Source organism: Branchiostoma floridae, chromosome 16, assembly GCF_000003815.2.
Source record: "Branchiostoma floridae strain S238N-H82 chromosome 16, Bfl_VNyyK, whole genome shotgun sequence".
NCBI classification, from domain to species: domain Eukaryota; kingdom Metazoa; phylum Chordata; class Leptocardii; order Amphioxiformes; family Branchiostomatidae; genus Branchiostoma; species Branchiostoma floridae.
Window position 1 is genome coordinate 10,189,951 of NC_049994.1, and position 20,777 is coordinate 10,210,727.

Sequence of the window (20,777 nt, forward strand, 5' to 3'; positions counted from 1 at the left end):
TGACATTCGCCATCGTGGATCAGCGACAAAGACTAAACATCCCTTTCATTGGTAACCCGATCAGAGGGTCCCCAAATTCCACGGCAGCAATTAAGTCTCCTTTATAAGACCAATAGGAGGGAGAAGAGCCAATGCATACAAAGTATGGTACCTACTTCACTTTTGGCTTGGTGCCTAACCAAATCCATTCCACTTGCTGTGTCCATGAGAAGCATACTGATCAGTACAGATAACACAAGTTCAAAGGTAAACTGGACAGGCTAAAATGACCTTCTGTAGTGGTGATGCACAAAATTAAACCTCAGTCTCCCATGTTTTTAATGTTTCAAAAGGTCATATATTTTGTCACTGGTAAATGAAATATATGTAATGTGCATTTTTTGGGGTCTTAATATCAGTGTTCACATGTTAATAGCATTAAGTTTATAATGTTCGATGATGTAGTTCACTTTTATTCACATTACAATTTACTCATTTTATATGCGTCTCTCTAATAGTCGTTCGATGTTACAATATTGTCTTGTCTAGTATAAGACACAGCCATGTGTGTGTTGTATCATTTTCAGACAGACGGATTATACACCTGTTTTAAGTATTAGCTGACTTAAATTACTGACGACGTCTAAGTCATCATCGATAGAAACTTCAACACGGACAAGACAGTGAGGTTTTAAAGAAAATGGTACTTGGAGTCTATCCATCGTTTGCCTGTCATTTTTGTGAGGAGTGATAGATGACGATGTTTAACAGTCGCACACAGACTGCACTTGTTGGCAGAATGTCTACCAATAGCGTCGCACCTCCAACAAAGCGGGTGTCCCAGTTGTATTCCGCACATCGTACTAACCTTGACCTCAGTTGACTCCGGATTAAAGAGAATCAGATGTTCTCATTTTCTTTTGTCCTCCATACATAAAGAGTGAGATAAGTTTGCTCATCTGCTAAAGCTCGACCACTTTCCATGTAATGGCGTTTTGTTGTGTTATGAAGACTATTCAAAGACTACAAGTCCATATGCTTACGCCCTAGGCAAAAGTTTCTTACCTGTGTTGATACAGGTTTTCCTTCAGTCAATTCCTTTACATAAATCAGCAGTTAAAAAGTTTCTACGACGAAACCAAAGGTGTTAGAAATGACTACCGTTTTTACTGTGAACATCATGAGAAAACTATGTTCATTTGAACTTAAAACGGCCAGTTGACCCATTGGATGTCTTACCAATTCCATTCAGTAACTTTATGAGAAAACTAGTCTTACTGATTTTGACACAGTACTCAGTTGACAATCTTGCAACTTCGAATGATTCTGGTCAAGAATCCATTGAATGCACATGCACTTAAGTTTTGTTGGTTGATTGTTGCTATTTCAAATCAACTAAGGATACCACAACGCATGGACATTGAGAGAGACGTTTATTGAAGTCTTACGTTCTGTAATGAATTGGACAGGATCCAAGCTATTCCCCAAAGGTTCGTTGGAAGATGGCCATGCCTGGACCTTCCGCATGCACATCCAAACATTCAAAAATTTAATCTGAACATCGTTATATATAAAGAAAAGTGCTCGCAGTTTCTCTTACTGGAAAGTTAATATAGTCTATAGGACGCACGGTATGTTCTGGACCATGGGAAACATGGGTGTCGTCCCATTTCACAGAAAAGTTGGAAAGGCAAGTTTTATTTTAGGTAGGTCAGAAACTGGTATCCTCCAATGACTTGGATTTCTTAATCAACAGAAAAAACATCGCGATCGATGAATAAAAAAAGACCGTGGCTGATGACAAAGTTAATCTTGTTTATAGAATAGAAAGACACGGACACGTTGGTGGACAGAGTCAAAAGAAAGTTACTCAAGAAAACCATGAAATGGCATGACAAGACTATCTTCGGTTGGGCGTTGTCGATGAGGTTGCCTGCTAGTCTCCAGAAGTCGTTTGTGGTCACAAATTATAAATTCTCATAATCATTATCTTAACAAGAATACAAAAATTCTGACAATCATATTCTGTTTGGATTGATGCGATCAGAGGAGTAAATTGGAGCATGAATAACATTTTTATTTTTTTAGTTATCTTGTGATGGTGACCATCCAAACGAATTTGAACCAAACAAGATGACACCAATGCTAGATATCTTAACTTAATTCATATACTACTTGATACTTGATATAGGGATGAGCTGTTGATGGTGTCGAAACTTCTTCTACTACCACAGAGTGTAGGATGTTGTGGATACGTTCTATAGTAGAACGAATGGGAAACATGAACAACACTTAAACATCACACTTTTCTTCGTACAAACAACTGTTAGTGTAAGAAAAATAAAAATGGAATGTAAATAGCAAAAGTTTTTGTTACAAAAGGAGTCAAATAAATAATAGGGACTGCTGCAGGACCAAATGAACTTGCTATCTATTAATTTTCGAAACCAAGGTGATGAGAATGAATTTTGGCCCTGTCACACATTTAAGATCTTCCCACGAATTTGCTCCTGACCTCTCCTCAACCAAGCTCGGTAATGGGTTGTAAGTAGCCTGGAATCCATCTTATTCAAGCTCCAATTTGCTGCTATAATCGCATCCAAGCAGGATGTGACTTTTTCTTTTTCTTTAAAGATTTGCAGTCGGTGGGCGCAAAGGACCTTTTGAAGACCACAAGACAACCTCGCCGACCAAATCCCAACCGCAGATGATCCTGCTTACGACCACAGATGAATTTTTCAACTTCCAATCGTGGTTTGGAGAAGGTGTAGAGGCCATGATTGAGGGTAAACTTGTGAATCTTGTACAAAACTGGAGTATAGCTCATAGCTCACTGGTCAGCAGGGTTTGCAGATCGTTGCCCCTGCCTTGTGCATCTATAGAAAATTGAATTAGTTCCTAATTGTATCAGTGAAAATGATACATAGATAATCAAGTTTTCTCGCAGCCTGAATTGCATGTTTCCTGTGCTATATAGTTTAACGTTATAGTTCATCAAAGGAAGTAATCACAAATGAAATATATTGTATCGGTGTTTGGAACACAGCTGAGACACATTTGCTATATAATGATTGCCTAATATTTCATATACGACTATAGTGCATCAGGTGCATGGTGTGGATGTTAATTTGTACATTCAATTTTAAAATTACTATCTTAATAATAACATATCCGTGAACGAGCATCCCAAATGTGATTTGCCTCAGAGGTCAAGTCGTCAAATTGTTTGAGAGAGTTTGACTTCAGAGCGACTGCTATACGTAATTTTACGTACTGTTGTTCAACACGTACCCCTTCTGTAATAAAATTCAATTATGCAAACATTATCTATGCTTATATTGATAATGTAAACATAAAACAACAAATCTTGTTCAGCAAAGGGCATTGGTAATTTGAATCACGTGGAATGATGGCCCATTGGTTCAAGAATCTACTCAACTGTGCTGTTTCGTAATTTGCAAAGTAATTTGCAATATTGTGGGCTTTTTTATTAAGTCATAGTCCGGACAAGCAGTCAACTCATCATCAAAACCACAAGACCTGCCGAACCATCTATTTGACAACTGACAGTTGATATTATGAACATATCGAATGATGTTCTTTGCAATGAATGTGGGGACACTGTGAAGCACGTAGATTTCTTCGTGACCTTTCTTCACTGAGATGATACAACATTAAAGGAAACGAAAATATGACACAGAAAGCTATGACAGACTGTTAAATGGTAAGAAGTTACGGGTGTATATCTTTAAACTGTGTAGGGAAAGTTAAGAGAGCAGAAATATGAAGAAATATTATAACAAACAATATCGAAATGTGCCCATGATGTAGCAGCCATACAGCATTAAAACCAATACGACGTTGTACGACTTTGCATAAGAAAAATGTTTTTCCTTGTTGGTTCATTTCTGCTATCACTCGAATCCACTGTATACCCAACCTTCATGAAATGTTTGGTAGTTTTGAAGAATAATTTGTTGTTTTATTGTATCTATCCGAGTTCGCGAAGAAAATTATAATGACATCCATACTAAGTGCTGGTGTGGAGACGCGAGTGTGTCAGTCAGCCTCCACCGTACTGTCCTTATATATACACACATATAAGTGTGTCACTTAGCTAAATATCAGAAATTCGTTATAATAATGTTTCGAAACATGAGTTGCCAAGCTGCAGGAGTTATGTGTCACATAAAGCAGGTTTGCTACATGCCCTAGTCTGCAACCCGAACTGTACAGTACATTATGTTCACCATATTTCTTCTTGCTCACAGTAAATAAGCTTCAACCACAACATGTTCCTACGGGTATTGATGCAAAAGCGTTGCCTATTTACTATTTATTATACTGGAAAGAGTGAATCTTCTTTGCAATGTCAATATCCTCAATTTGAACTATCTACCTGAACAAGCCTGCTAGATAGGGTTTCATCTTTTTATACCAAGGAACTAACTGATTATTTTTAATTTCAACCCAATCTAGTTTCACATTGAAAGATACTTTCCTGAAACCAATGTATATTTCTTTAGAATCCTAAATGTGACGTTGCTTTGAACTTTTTTCATCATCCTCAATGGAAATAAAAACTGTACAGTACGTAATAATGTGAACATTGCAATCTTTGTTTTCCATCTTTTGCACACGAGAGTCATAGTACACAGCCAGATGTTGTAATACTAGTAACATAGTATACTGTGAATCGATTGTGTTATACTAAAAATTCTCGCAATTTAATTGAAAACATATTCATATATTCAAATTTAACACATGCAAGAACATTTTGTTCGTCAATTTTTAGAAATCATGTAACAACAACGTCTGTTCCTTCAGCAACTTTGAACTTGTCATTGTTTTACATATTTACTCGTGAGCAAGACTATATGTTTGGATTGACTCTTCTCGAAGTTGACTACTGCAAATATTGCAAATATAGTAGGAGTAATAAGAATCTCCTTTATTCATGAGTGTCTAAACCATATTCCTTGACCATTGTATCTTTCTCATAGTAATGTTGTCGTTTGTACGCCCATATTACGTAGATATGTAAATATGATTGTTCTACTCTCAGCGGTTAAGTCATGTTCAGGGACCCCCAGCAAAGTGGGTGTTGGCTCCCCTAGCAACGCATAGCAACCAACTTTGACCCCAATTTTCACAGATTTTCCCTATTGTTCACTAATTACCCCCTCTCCACCTAGTGTGAAAACTTTTCAGGTGGGGTGCTGCTGGGCCAGGTGACAAGGTACCTGGCACCCCGTGTAGTGTGAATGGTCACCACACAGGGCTGTCTGGGAATCCAAGCTAGGATGTGTATTGAAACAAATTGAACTAGAAAGGCCACATTTTCAAAAAAATTGCCGTATGTTTCTGAAGGGAAGAGAAAATTTGTCACAAAAAAAAGCGAAATAAAAGGCCATTGTCAAACTTGCAATGCCCTGTTCGCAATATCAAAGAGTTGTATGTATAAGATATAACGTTATGCTTAAGAAAACAATAATAGATAATAAACTTCCAAAGTGGGTCTATATAACCATCACAGAATAGCGATCTTTATAAATGTTCCTTATAATCTGTTTTAGCCTACATCACAGTACTTTTTTCTGGCTGGCCACGGAAGAAACAAAAATAACACAGGCCAGTAGTCCAGTAAAAACAATGCTAAGTATGTTTCTTTCAGAAACATGACGATGTGTTCAAATCCAAAAATGTTTACTGTGTTTACAAATTTCTAGTGTTTTTAGTCTGGTAACGTTAGATCCACATTTTGGCAATTCACACAGGATATTAGTAATAACTTCAACTTACTTCAGCAAGGAGGTTTGATAATTGACTTCCGTCAGACTCCTGGAGATTTGAATTACATAAACTGAGTTCACAATAATCTGACTTTTCCTTGACTTAAAAACCCATGGGGTCAGTTGCTTGTTTGCGCAAGATAGTCGTCTTCAATACAAAAAGGGATTCAAGACTCAAAAATAATCAGTGATTTCTTTGATGGACTTGGAGAGAAAAAAACAAACATCAGAAATTTCAGACGAATTCCCCACCAACCCCTTATCCCTACTATACTGGGTTTGCTGTGGACTGACTGAGAAATGTTTGTTTCCTTTAAATTTGTTAGAATTGGGGATACGCATTGATAATGCATTGCTGTGCATTTGTATAGTCTCTTATATATCATAGGCCTGACCATAATTTTCTTGGAAACTAGTGTTTTACAACTGTTTTTGAAAAGTTGTAATAGGGTAAAGACAATTATTTGCACCACCTATACTTGAAAACATGTTAAGCATTGTTTTTAAAAGCAACCCAAGCTGCGTCTGGCAGGTAAGCCAGTCCCAGGTAAAGGTGTGAACAAGTCTGGGACTACCCATTGTTCTGGCCAGGTAGTCTGCTTTCCTACTGTGAGGGTGCTATATCAACAAGTTAATTGGCCATATTGTTCACCAATCACAACAAGAAGATCAGATTTCACATCTACAGATGCCAAAAGTCTAAATATTGTAGTACTTTTTTTAACGAAGTTGTGCATACCGAGACAATATTCTTCCAACTTACAAAACATATGGGTGGAAAGTAGACAAGTTGCACAGCAATCTCCTGTTGAGACTATTTTCTTAGAGGCGTCTAGTGCTAAGCTATGGCTTCATGAATATTTCCAAGGGTCTGCTTTTGTCAAAATTTTGTAAATATCATAAAATATCTTTCTTCTAGTTACAGTTATAGATATAGTCTCAACAGGATGTTGTAGATTGGTCTTAGCTAAATGCATACATACCAAATTTGTACTGAAAAAATATTTCTGTTCGATGCACAAGGTGTTTGAAGGTAGCAACATTGTCAAGTGCTTATTATATTAATATTGAGATATGCATAAGGTATATGTGAAATGAATATAGTCAGATTGCATCTAACCAATATTTAGATTCAAAACATGTCAGCAATTCCAGACAAAAACATCAAGTAATCATTGTACAACGCATGAAAGTAAGGGCAGCAGTTAATTAGGCTGAAAGGCCGAAACATGACTTAGGGTTACTGAGTAAAGTAAGAAAAGTCTGAGTTCTAACATACATACTTCGAATCACAGTGCTTGTTGTAAGCATAAAGATGGCACGCAAATATTGGATTCACTAAATAGACTAAAAGTCTTCATCTATAATGTTCATTTTCCCTAAACATGTTGCAAGATATATTCTCAACATGATGTATCAGTTGCACTTTTCTTAAGAATTTTCTTGCAAGTATGTGTATTGAAGCTGAATTAAAACCGGTAAACTAAAAGTGTTGGTAATGCCAAAGAGATTGATGTTACGGATGCTTAAAGTCCAAAGAGCTAAACTATGCCTCAACTGTATTGGATTGTAGAAAAGGACATTTCTCATCTGTTTTCCATCTGTCTCTACAACACGACTCTTAATTTCAGTGCTGTACATTTGCAAATATTTTGAGCCAACGGCAGTATGATGGATACAATCATTCGCCTCTATCTCATAAGTTCTATTTCCTAGCTTTTATATCCCTCAGTAGCAGTAACAGTTGTCGTTGTTGTCTCTCTAACCGCTTCAGATGTGCTTTTCTTCTCTCTCATCTCTCTCTCTGTGATTCAGTAGATTATGTCATTTGACAACCCGACATTACGTGAATACCACCAACAGTAAGCAAAATGTCTGAAAAAATCATCACAGTTACAAGAATCACAGTGCTCTCTGTATCACTAAATCTGATATCGTGAATATTCTGTATTTGGTGAAATGTACTGCTCATTTTTGTCTTTTATGCAGTACGGAAAAAAGACTACTTATCAACAGGGTAGCCTTACCTTACTTTCCAAACCTGTAACATTGATACATAAGAGTGGTAGTATGTAACAGTGAAAGCCCTTATTTTCAATGTAGACCTTCGGGTTCTAGATATTATTGATAGATAAATGTAAAGGCTGCCATTCCGTTTAAAAAACAACTTCCAAACCTTTGCAATTACAAATTGCAATTGTTCTTAAAATGGCATGATTTCTTCATTCCTACTGACACAGACTTTTCTTTTAGTTTCCAACATTCATACAGCCTATAACAAATGGCATACCTAACATTGCAAGTGATATGCACATTGTAGCCATTGCCCCTAACTTGACAAACTGAAGTGTCTTAGTTTTGAAACTAGTAACCAGCGATGCAAAAAGCTGAAACTATGAAGTGAACATATTCTTAAGTTCAAATAGTTCAAACAGTTGTACCTGAATTATGTTGAAATGTAATTAAGGACATTTGGTTGTCGCTAGCTCGAACCATTGCTTTCGAAATATTGCAGGCATTTGTCGTCTTGCTCAATTCTATAGGACTGGTAAACTCTTGGTAAATTTCTCTCTACGAATGAACAGATGAAACTTTTGATATTGAAAACAGAAAACGTCAACAACATAAAAACGGAAGCTCTATGTTTTTGAAAGGTAATCTTTTATCAGAAATTCAGCGCCTTAAGCAGGAACATATGACTGTTTTGTTGCAGTTTGCAACAAAGTTGTATGGTTTTTCAATGTGAAATACATTCATTCAGCATAAACGAATTCGTAACAATTGCAAGACATTCCTACATTGTATTTCACCATTACAAGTCGATTACAGAATTGTAATGACCAATCTCGTGACTTCTTGCATTTTTCGTACTCATTCGTAGAATACGATGACGAATTGGTAGATGATAACTATATAAGGAAACAATTAAAGCAGCCTCATTGGCCACGGTTCATCATAAAACACCTTTTTCTCATGGTGTAACGGAGCCACTCCATTCAATAGAATAGTCTGCAATAACAACTGCGATGTTGCATCCCCACAGTTTTCGGGCGACGAATTTGCCACGTACTTTAAATACCACTTTATTTACGTTGTCTTGGGCTGAATATGTGTCATCTATCTAAGGAGTACTACTCATTTGTACAGTCGGCGAAATATGAAGACAAAGGTACGTATATCTTTTTTTAGATTCAAAATGTTTTTGACAGATAAAAATGCTTGGAGAAACCGACTACACAGAATAGATTTCATCATATTACGTTTCATGACAAACATGTTATGTAAGGTTTTAACCTTGACCTAGCTGTGTCCCAGTTGAAGTGGAAAACAGCATTTAATTGTTTGTCCAAAAGACTACATAGAAAACAGCGTACAATGGCAGAGCACAAACTGTACAGTTGTACCCTAGTGAGTCTATTCCAACCACATATTTTCTTTTCCATTTCCTGTACGAGTACTCTATTCTCTACTTCAAGCTTTGATCACATTTTCGTGCAAGTACGGACGCTCTGCTTATAATTACTCAAGAGTACAGTATTACAATAGTAACCACCCAAAGCGTAGCACTCATAGTCAGAAAATGTAGTAAGACCATATTGTTCAACATAACTACATTCAGCCATGTGGTAAGTTAAGAAACTATTGAAATGTTTATCATGATAAACGTTAGCTACTCTAGTTATATCGTTACACATCAATAAAGATATAATATATTTGTTGATATTAACTTCAGTGTTGTTAAGACCAAACACGTTATAAGAACAGAACATGAAAAAAACATGTATTCTCTTCAGTGCTTAGTTGTTTCAGATAATCCACTCGCTGTTTTAATGAATCACCTTTTGTATTTAACGACTTACATTGACAATTAAAGACCACTGCTGACTATCATGATTTAATTTAACAAAACCTCATCACAGAAGTTCAAAAACCAAACATGTCGGCTGCTATGTCACACACAGACTTGACAATACGTTTATCTAGTATAGCTTATGTACTAAGCCAGCTTATGAAAGTTCCTCTCTTTTCGTTTGTTTTATTATGTTAGTTGTACAATTTGTCTTAAGATCACATTGGCATTCTACTTACTATGACATAACATTTTTTACGAACAATACACAATGTGATAGACAAGATAACAGGTACTAAGACAACTGTATATACCTTGGTAACGGTCAGACGTTTCAGCTAGTATCCGCTACCTGAATCCTCGGTGGGGTGGATTCTACCCGAAATGCCTGGCCGTTTCCAAGATATTTCAGTTGCTTAAGTAATTGGTCAATTGCGTATCTTATGATACACAGTAATGATACCTAACCTTCTTGGAAATACATTAGCAATACGCGTTCTTAGTAATGATACTACATGTGTGCGCCAATGGCATCTTGCAGTTGAGAACTTCTGCTGTCAATCCCGCACACAGTCTCATGCCATTTCACTACGTCTGCCGTACTGCAAGTAGAAGAAAAAAAGACACAATTTTTGTTTTAATTAATGATAAACTGACGTACATTCATACGACGAAAAATAGAAATGCAAAAATATGGATGAACGCTTTATTTCGTTGGCAACAACAAGAGGCTTAACTGCACGTACATATCATGCGCAGGTGACTATTTTCCATTTCAACGACATCAAATGCCAATATGTCACAGATATTGAAAACAACAAACTCGGTGTAAAGCAAATTATAGTTAGTTATTATATGTTTTATAATACAATTTCAGAAATATTTCACATGCATGAATTAACTAGAAAATTCTAAAATTGTGCTCCTTCTGTGTGTATCTTTGCATGGTCATTACTTACGTTCATCGTGAACATTTTGTCGTGGAATTAAAATTAGATACACTTATGAAATGTGAAATCCTACGGCTGTTTCTAATTCAGTCTTGTTGTTGTCAGCAATCAACATTTTTTCTATCTTTGTTGATATTGGTTCTTTCTTCAGTGTTCGGATTGTCGTAAAATGTACGGCCGAAGTGCGGCAGTGCTGAGAGTCTGCCATGTTGGATTTGACCATGGCGGTATATATCGTATTCTCTGCGTTTCAACGAAACCGTCTTACATATTGTTTTGTTAGTATATGCTCTGGACGTGCTAGTTATACTCTTTAGATAGTTAGTTTTTGTTTTACAGAAAATGTGCTTCATATCCCCTCAAACAATGTAACGTAACTGTTGTTGAGTTAGCCTCGGTACGTATTGCTAGTATGAGACACAGCAATATGAAGGTACTGCTGTCATTAGAAAAAACAAAGTGTACCGACGAAAATGAATATGATATATTAAAGACACTCGAACTTCCAGAATTTGGTCAGAGAAATTTCAAGCGACATATCAAATGCAAAGACCAGGCGTAGGACATTTGCTAGAGAGAATTTTCTTCCATACAGCTCAATTTGAATCAATCCACACAATTCGCACATTTAACTTAATGCCATGGTGTCCTTCAAGAAAGAAATGCTTTAAAATCTTACTATGCCAAACAGTAAGGAAACTGTTAATGGAACAAGCTACATTAAACAGGCAGTGAAGTGTTCACCAGAATGCATACCAACGTTCTTGTTTGCAGAACTATGTTGATCTATATGTTAACTCTGTTGACAAGCGTATGCATCAAGAAGAAGGGCTTAAAATACTTATGGATACTGGATTGTAGGAAAGAAATAGAAATCTCCATCGGGGATTTGGAAATAACCTTTAATACAAATCCTTTCTAAGTCAATATACATCAGCTGAAGCTTTTCATAACGGTTATCATCCTAGCATCATTGTGTTGTCTTCTGCGGTGATAGCTTACTGTGCAGTAGGTTCAAACAATTCAACATCATCCTCATGTAATCTTACATAAGATGCTGTAATCTCTCTAAGTGTTTTTACTTAAGTGGATATTTCTGAAAATACATGCAACGAAGCCCTTTTAGTGCTGTTAGCTTGAAATGTTTAAGTCGAAATCCATTGGACGTGGAAAACGCCACCTACTCCAATGCATTCAATGCCTTGGACTCAACCAGAATGTCAATATGAATATGTATGTGTGAGTATACAAGTATAACCCTATAACATTGCAGGTCAGCCGGGGTTTGGCAATGTAAATAAACATGTAAACTTTAAGTGAAATGATCTCAATATGTGCAGGCGGGCAAGATTCCCTAAAGTTTTACAGCATAGTTGCCTCTGTGTTCACCTATAGAACTTTCCCCAAAACGCTGCACAAGGGTCATCCTTGTTAATTTTCGCTGTTGCTGTTACCATAAAAGTAACAACCTATATATCAAATGGAAGCTAAGATTGCAGAAAATCTCTGTATAGAACTTCAAAGAGAGTTAAGATAGCAAGCCAGCAAGTTCGACCATAAGAGGTATACCCGTCAATGTTATTTCCGAAACATACTGAATATCCATCCGTAGTAATTTTGTACATTGGACACGGCCATGTAGACTTTGACGATGTTGTAAAATTGTGTACGCGGTTTGCATCGTATCTCAGCTGACATCATGTGACATCATATGAATAAAGCATTAAACAATCATAACCTATCAAAGATAGTAGTGCGGTTGAGTGACAGTGTGCCCCGGGTTAGTGCCCCTGTTAAACGCTAGAATCTTTACTGTTTAAGACAAACTGCGTTGTTGATGCATACCAGGGGATCAACAGATATCTCAAGTGCAAATGATTTTTGAAAATATGAATATGGCTAAGATTATGGGTTACTTGTAGTTTTAGAATTACTTAGCAGCTTTAAGCATGCAAACTCTTACCAATAGTGAATGGTAACCGACCAATTTGATTTTGCATTCACAGAAATACCTTCTATATATACTAAAATGTCAGCTTGAAACAGTAGTGTATGAATGCATTTTTAATTCAGCCCTATTCGTTGCAATGTCGCATAGGTTCCCATTTTCGAAAAATCAAAAATCGTCTTCTTTAGAGCTTTCAATTTACAATTATAGAGATAAGTCAAGGTGAAGTTAAGAATCATTTAGGCATGTTTGCCAAACTACATTCATTTTAGAACACCTGATAGAAATTATCATAGCTATGTTTTAAACATATCCTGTACCTGCCGAATATTTCTTCTTTGGTCATCGTCAGGCAATGTCACTGTATTAATACGATATATATTATGTAAACGTTGTACGTCAATCAAAAATATCTTTGGATCCAAAATCTGTACTTATTCTATGTATTGATGCACTCTTTCACGATTAAGGAACGAATTTCCGAACATCTCATTGTCTGGCTGATAGCAGTAAAGCTTCTAGTCGTGGCCGTTGTTGTTTCGTGTTTTTCTCTGGGCTGAAATAAGGTGCTGTCATATCAAACATCATGCACAGTATTTCTGCCTTCTTCTTGTAGCTTCTGCTCTAGGTATGTTACCTTCCCCAAGATTGTAGCTCCGGTATTGCAATTCTTCGGATCAAATACGTTGGACAGGTCTTCGTCTCCTTGCTTGCTTGTCCATATTATTTTGTTGACTTCAACAATATTTCGCATAATACAACAGTACACATACTTTCCACAAAAAAGCAGAAATCCATCTTTTGCTTCCGAGGTCCTTGAAGTTTTACAAAGGTGCTTTTCGTCATTCTTCGATAGAATATAAGTATACACTGCGATATGTTTGTGAGATGTAGATGGTCAATTGTCAATTCAGAGATGACTTCTTAAATGTGGCCTTGCATTTTCTTTTCTTAGCACTACAAATTTCTTCCCCTTAGAGCGCTAAACTCTTTAACGGTTCTCCCAGTTCGTGAACTTTTAAAAAAGATCAGTTTTTTTCCTTGGAGATGTTATTCGTTATCTATATTATCTATATTCATTAAGCTACGCACTAAGACTGTGATGTTGACATAGAGGTACTGTTGCTGTATTTGTCTGCCTTATTGATATGTAATCTTGCATAAAAAGGAAACTGATATCCAAACACCTCAATTTCAGGATAAACAGCACTAACACGTATAGTTGAGACAGTGGCTGTATAGTCTTATTTTCTGTCATTTGTCATTTCAAACATACATAGTATGATCTGCCTTGCTCTCCTAGCTCCCTGTATAGGCATGTTTTCTTCCTCAATACATTTCCTTAGGATCAAATGTATCTACTAGGTTTCGTCAGTATCCTTTCTTGTATGTCATTGTGCTTTTTTGGTTGCAACATTATTCAATACAGCAATTTTCATGCATACTCTTCCCACATTCAACAAAAAGGCAACTTCTCTTTCGAGATTCTTAAGGTGCTTACAAGCTGTCTTCAACAGCAGCCTTCGATAGTATAAGAATTTGAGAATTACATGATCAATGATTAATTCAAATACCAAACTCTTACACGGTACTCCTATTCTGTGAGCTTCAATTTCCGAAGGAAAAAAGGGTCATATATGTTCATTACGTTCCGCGGCAAGGTTGTCATTATTTCTTACCCTGGAGACTATATGTAATAGGATGTTCAGATATTAAGGATAGGTAATAACAAGCCACATCGGTTGCGAATAAAACAACTTTAATTTCGATATTGAGAACTGAAGTTAATAACTCGATGTGTCTCTCATGATTGAACAATCGTTATATGCCGAATGTGTTCCAGTTATTGAAACCTCTGGCATTCGGCACTATTTTGTGTGTGAAGCTGCAGATATGCATGCTGCATTCATGGCCACATCACCTAGTGGCATCAAAGAGATCTTGAAATATACGATTTCAATTTCGTGAGCGAACTTTAGCAACACTATCTTAGGCCGTCAATGTATCACTACATGGACTCCTGTCAGATTATTCGTTAACTTCGACCTTTACAGTATACTTCTACTCACATTATAGGAAATCAAAAGAAGATGTCGACCAAATACCTTTATCCATTGAGACAGCTGTAGGTAAAATCTATCATTGCTTTTGTACAGTTCTCAATACAGATATTGGTTGGGAACAATACCAAAGTGTGTTGTAGTTTTTGAAACAAAAGTGGTGTCTGGTTTTAGGTGATTTAGGTGTTTTGAAAAAGTACCAAAATCAACGAAAGATTCTTAGAATGTGGCAAAACATCAATTGTCAAATTACAAATGTCGCAATGAAATAAACTCCGTGTTCAAGTTTGAAAGAAACAAAAGTTTGAAGACAACTGATTGACACGGCAATAATTCTATATCTACTATGCTTGTTTCCGTCCAAATGCTACGAAATGATGTAACCTCCAATCGATACTTTTCAGATAAAGGCAGATAAAGGCTCCATAGATATTTTGAAACGAAAAGGTTCGATTTCAGTTTGTTTATCTCTGCCCACAGACACAGACAAATTTCTGTTATGTGACTTGTGGTATTTTGAGACAGTTGAAAAGTCACTTGTGGTATTTTGAGACAGTTGAATGATGAAGAAAGCCAGACGTCTCGTGACCTCTGACTCTGGTAACCAGGCACGTCTGGTGTGTTTAGACAAAATGATGATTTACCGATGTAAACAGAATCCGATACTCTTTCCTGGTTTTTACTTTACACTTCTCACGCATGTGGTGGACACGTGATGCACAGGGCACGTAGGAAACTCCCCTCGGTTTGTAAGAGAGTAAGTGTGACATTTAACAGTTTTGGTACCCAAGTGAACTCGGTAAAACCGCTAGGAGAGGGTAAAGCCTTCACACAATATTTGTACAAGGATGACATCTCCAACTTCGATCCCATAGCCGTCAGTCTTTGACTGTGAATGACACTAGTGATGGCAATGGCATATATTTCACCACGGTTTAGTTTCCAAAAATATCAACATTACTTGCTTCACTCGCCACTTGTTCTTACACCCTAGATTTAATAGAAATTGTCTCAGGGTGGATCTAAATGGATCTTAAGACTTTACATGCTGTTTCTAGCTCCGGGCCATGTAAGGTGTCATCAATCCGTCCTCGCCTAGGGAATTTATTGAAGGTTACAACATTGAAACTCTGACTCCATGGCCGATAAGGTTAGGCCTTAGAGGTATAGTCTCATTAATGGTACCGTAAGTCATAGAAGTCTAAAATTCAATATGGATTTTTCGATGGTTCAGAAAAGAAAGATAACTCAAAATTCGTTCGCATTGCGTTTTACGGTAGTTCAAAAGAAAAGAAGTTCAACAGAATATTGAAGTTGGACGTCGTTAAAGCAAGATTTTTGTATATAATCTGTGGTATATAATAGTTATCAACGGACGTCGAGAATACGTGATGATAGACAAAAATTATATACGTATCGTGCATGTTGACATTTATGATTTTGAATAGCCATTTGTGTATGTATGTTTTGCTACATCTCAAATTCTTCCGATTTTTGTCCTTCACCTTGAAGATTTGCGATGAACGCCGATAACTATGTGTTATCACCAATTAAGTACATTTTAATGACAAATATAGCACAACTATATATAGCGTAACGGAGGCATAACGCCCCGAGCAACACAAAGTTTCAGATATTTAGGCACGTTATCTGTGAATCAGGCGTAGAGTGAGACATACGTTTATACTTTCTATACACGCTCTTTTAATGTACAACACAACTAAAAGACGCTTTCTGTTTCCAAGGTTCTTATAGTTTCTACAAGTTGCCTTCGACAGTCTTCGATGGAATAGAATTGATACTTAGTTGATAAATTGTCAATTCCGAGATGACTTCTTAAGTGTTGCTTACCTAGTATACATTGTTGGAGCTTCCAGTTTCCGAAGAAAAATACATTCCTACTTCCCAAGTTCGCATACATACAGACAAATAGGTGTTTGTGTCATACTTTCCTTTCTAGCTTCTGTATCAAATATCATGACAAAATGATGTATCAACAATGTATCGTGTTTAAAACTAGTATCTACGCCGTATATGATAGGTGAAGTGGGTTCATGCGCATATATTCTCACCTTAACTTTTGCATGCATACAACCGTAAGTTTACAACGTGATAAATACTACAATATTCCGAGTAGAATATAATCTAAAATCTATATTCATATGCCTATTGATTCCATACATACAGAAGATTGAAGCATCCATACGGTAGTACAAAGAGACGCACATAGATATGCTTAGCTGTCTGCACTGTAATTTTGTTTTTCAATTTATTCTATGGTAAGATGTACTGACATTCAAATGCACCTCTGATCCTGGTATCTACTTTACAAAATGCATCAAGTTCCTGTTATAAGAAAAAAAGTCATGTTGGAATAGAAAGTTGATAAGTAAGATTTAAACAACAAGCAAGGTACACTGCAAAAATATAAAGCTGTTAAACATGGCACAAAAAGTTTGGAAACTTAACTTTGATCAAGCATATTTTCGTTGTTCCCATATCAGTAGCAGTGTATTATATATCATTAGAAAGTCTTTGTGATTTCTTTTTCTACGATATCCAACTTATCATAATTATAAGTTCATGAAACGGGCACCAGGTCTCCTCACGTGAAGGGTTGCATAATATTAAGTAACAAGATCAGCCTACTGATGTCAAACGCTGCATTTAGTTTATTTTCTTCCATTGGTATTGCCCTGTGGACGAGGGTAACTTAAATAAACATGACACATTAATCAGAGACAAGGTTACTCTATATTCAAGCAAATAAATTACCCAAGATATGTTTAATCGAGTGATAACTGTTGGAAGGCTATTCTATTCTAAGACTGCACTCCTTGTATCCTTGGGTAGTCTGCAATGGCCTTGCTCTGTGTGGATGAGCGTTTCTTATCTCGGTGAATGGCATCTGGTCTCATATTAAAGAGGTAAGGAATTGCGACTGGATGGAGAATGGTGTCTCTATACATCTCGCTGCATTGAGGTTGCCTTGGATGATGATGAACCTTGTTTTTCGTCGGCCTGTTACACCGCCCCACACCATGACGCTGTCTCCACCACCAACACCGTTACTCTATCCGTGAATTGAAACAGTCAGCGTTGTGTTCTCCTTGCCGCATTCACACTTTGATTCAACCATTCAACTGCAGAATATCAAATCTTATCTACTCAAATATGCTTAAGATAAACCTGGATCTTTTTTATACAAAAAAATGAAAAAGGATTGATTGAATCATTGGCGCCCGCGCCATACCAACAGAACGATGCAGTGTTGAACACAAGTAGGAAAATTTCTACCAGCTCACAAAAACAGGCTTGGTGCTTGTTTCTAGAGTTTACAATCATGGTGAGTTTGATACCATAGAAAAAAATGAAAAACAAGCTTTTTAATGATATATGATACTTTGCAATGGATGCAGAGACGGCGGAAATATGATTGACCAGTTTCCAAACTTTTTGTGCCAAATTCATTTCTTCAATTGAAGAGGTCGATTCCCTTTTCCCAAGAAAACTGTGCTCATTACTAACTGATACATTCGGTCGACCACGTGTATGTAGATAAATTGCCTTACATTAATTGTATGAAGAGATAAGATGCTGCAATCAACTCATATCTTGAACTCAAACAATAATCCGATAGACCGGTACAATTCCACGTCGTGGCCTCAAAATACAGGTGCCAGTATTCATCTTTGATCAAAGTATACTAAAAGCTACTGCCTTTCACAGTTACTATGAGCTGCATGTGCTCTTACAAATGTTCTTAAAGTCAAATGTATGCAGCAAAGTATTTAATCTTAAGCAACGGGAAACACTCCCCTTATTGTTTACCTGTGGCAGGTTTTACCAATGATGTACTGAACGATACTACAGGGTTGCATTGTTGCACTTTTGCGAGGCCCTGGGATTTTGACCTTCAACATGGCAAATACTAAATGCTTTTGCTATCTGATTCTGGATAAAAACATACAATAGACAGTGAACTTTGTAATATGGAATGTTGCTGAAGTCAATTTAGTCACACAAATTGTGTGAAATGGGTCAAAAGAAGTTACACAGTAGTTCAAAGTGTCCTGCAGCTACAATCAGTTTTTCTTCAAATCTCTCCACTGTGTTCTGTTCATCACGAGCTTCCTAAGCTCCCTTATACACTGATGTATGTATGTATCTGCATATGTATAATGAATCGCTTTAATTCAGTGTAAATTCATGATTAAAAAAAAGGAGGTTACAACTACCATACGTTTCTTATGGAAATTATTGGAAAGTAATAGCCAAGAGCAAGGATTAGTGCTCACTCTTTCATATGTTGTTAGTTGGTGCTTTTCGTTTCTTAAGTATTTTGTAAGTAAATGTCTAACTAACAAGCAACCGAGGTACTTAGATCATTGCTCATCTATCTGTCATTCAATTACCTACTGTATAATCAATGTTGATTGGAACATTCAAGTAGTTCTAGATAACTTTCTAAACTCCCCTTTTCGTATTTCCAATGTAAAGTTTGGATCCAAACAAGAGTTTCATGTTACCCATTGTTCTATCACCATATCGCAATTTTCCATGATTACCTTAACATACAAATTAAGAAAGCACAAGTATAGTGTTTCTATCAATGTTCCGAAGAGCATTTTTCGGTTGCTACCACAAGCACGAAAACTGCACTAGACAATGATATTTCATACCTAGCACATACATACATGTGCCCATACATATATTGTTTGGTAGATGCATTAAAATGTTCAGACACGACTGTTGAAGTCAATCTGAAATAAAACAGAAGTATTTCTAACTGCAATTTGTCTGAGCTTAGAACACTAATACTCCAGTATTAAGTATATACCTAGGAGCACAAGTCATCAAACACTGCAAATATAGAATGTTCATTGCATCGGATTAGATTGACGAGGATAACCAATGTACTTGCACTATTAACCAAACAAAAGAAGTTATAACAAAGATTTCAAACAATAAATGTGAAACATGTTTAGCCTTTCTATCAGTTCAGCAGTAGACAAGTGTTTGTCTCTGTACATTTGGAAAGCTATGTACTGACATTACAGTGACCTTAACGCACGCTATGTGTAAATATCTTCGTCGAAAAGATTATTTCAGCTCTAGCCATGAACTTCAATGATTTCAACATTTTTACCAATGCAAAGCTGCATAGAACAGTAAAAAAAGAGCTGGATTCGAATAAAAATCGAGGAAATGTACGAGGCTAGATTCTATCATGATGCTGCCCAAACCCGCTTTCCACTAGACTCTGCGACTGCTGCGAGACTGCTTTGCGACCAAAGATTTAACAAATCGCTCAACGAATTTCATAGCCAAACAACGAATCTATTTATGTTTGGTACGTTTTGTTCTCTTTTACGTAGTACTCTTATATTGTGCATCCTATTCCAATTCTGAAACCAACGTTCTCACAGATCCAATTTTGATCATTCGAATGTCGCACAGGGGTCGCCTTCAAACCCGTGTCCTTCGTGCAGAACAGTTCGATGTCCACAATCCCCATTCTTACATTGTCTTCATCAGAACAGTATATTGTGTGAATACAATCTAAAATTTGCAGAAAATGTTTCCAAAACGTATACTCTTGCTGCCCTTTTACAAAGATGTTAACCGGGATCCTTTTAGAAATGGTAATTCTAGGTATTCGAGCGGGTTTCTATGCAACGTTCTGCTGTTTGCTCCATGTATATGTTCTGTCCGAGATCTTCACAATAAGAAGTAGCTAGCACAATACATTTTGCAGACACTACCTATTTATTCTCAACGAAAACAAATGCTACATTATCATATTTTACTTGATGTTTCCAGTGGCTGTTATACGTGTCCTTATGCAAGTTAAAGGAATGCGGTAGAATCAATGTACTATTATACAGAATATATATGTGACGTCCATATCACAGTAAACTACATTTTGCCGCATCGAAACAACAGTATGCTTGCCACATACATCTCTATATATCTTTATGCCCACAAAACTGCATATTGGGGACTCCGTTGTTACACAATGAAATCCACAGTAAAAAACAAATAAAACCAGAATTCGAATATATGTATACAAAACTCAGAAAATAATCCTCCATAAGCACGAATATATCCACCTCTACTACCTACAAAGTATCTCGTTTGCGATACACATACTATTGCCTAACTTGCATTTGGTCTTGAACCAACTCTTTGTTACTT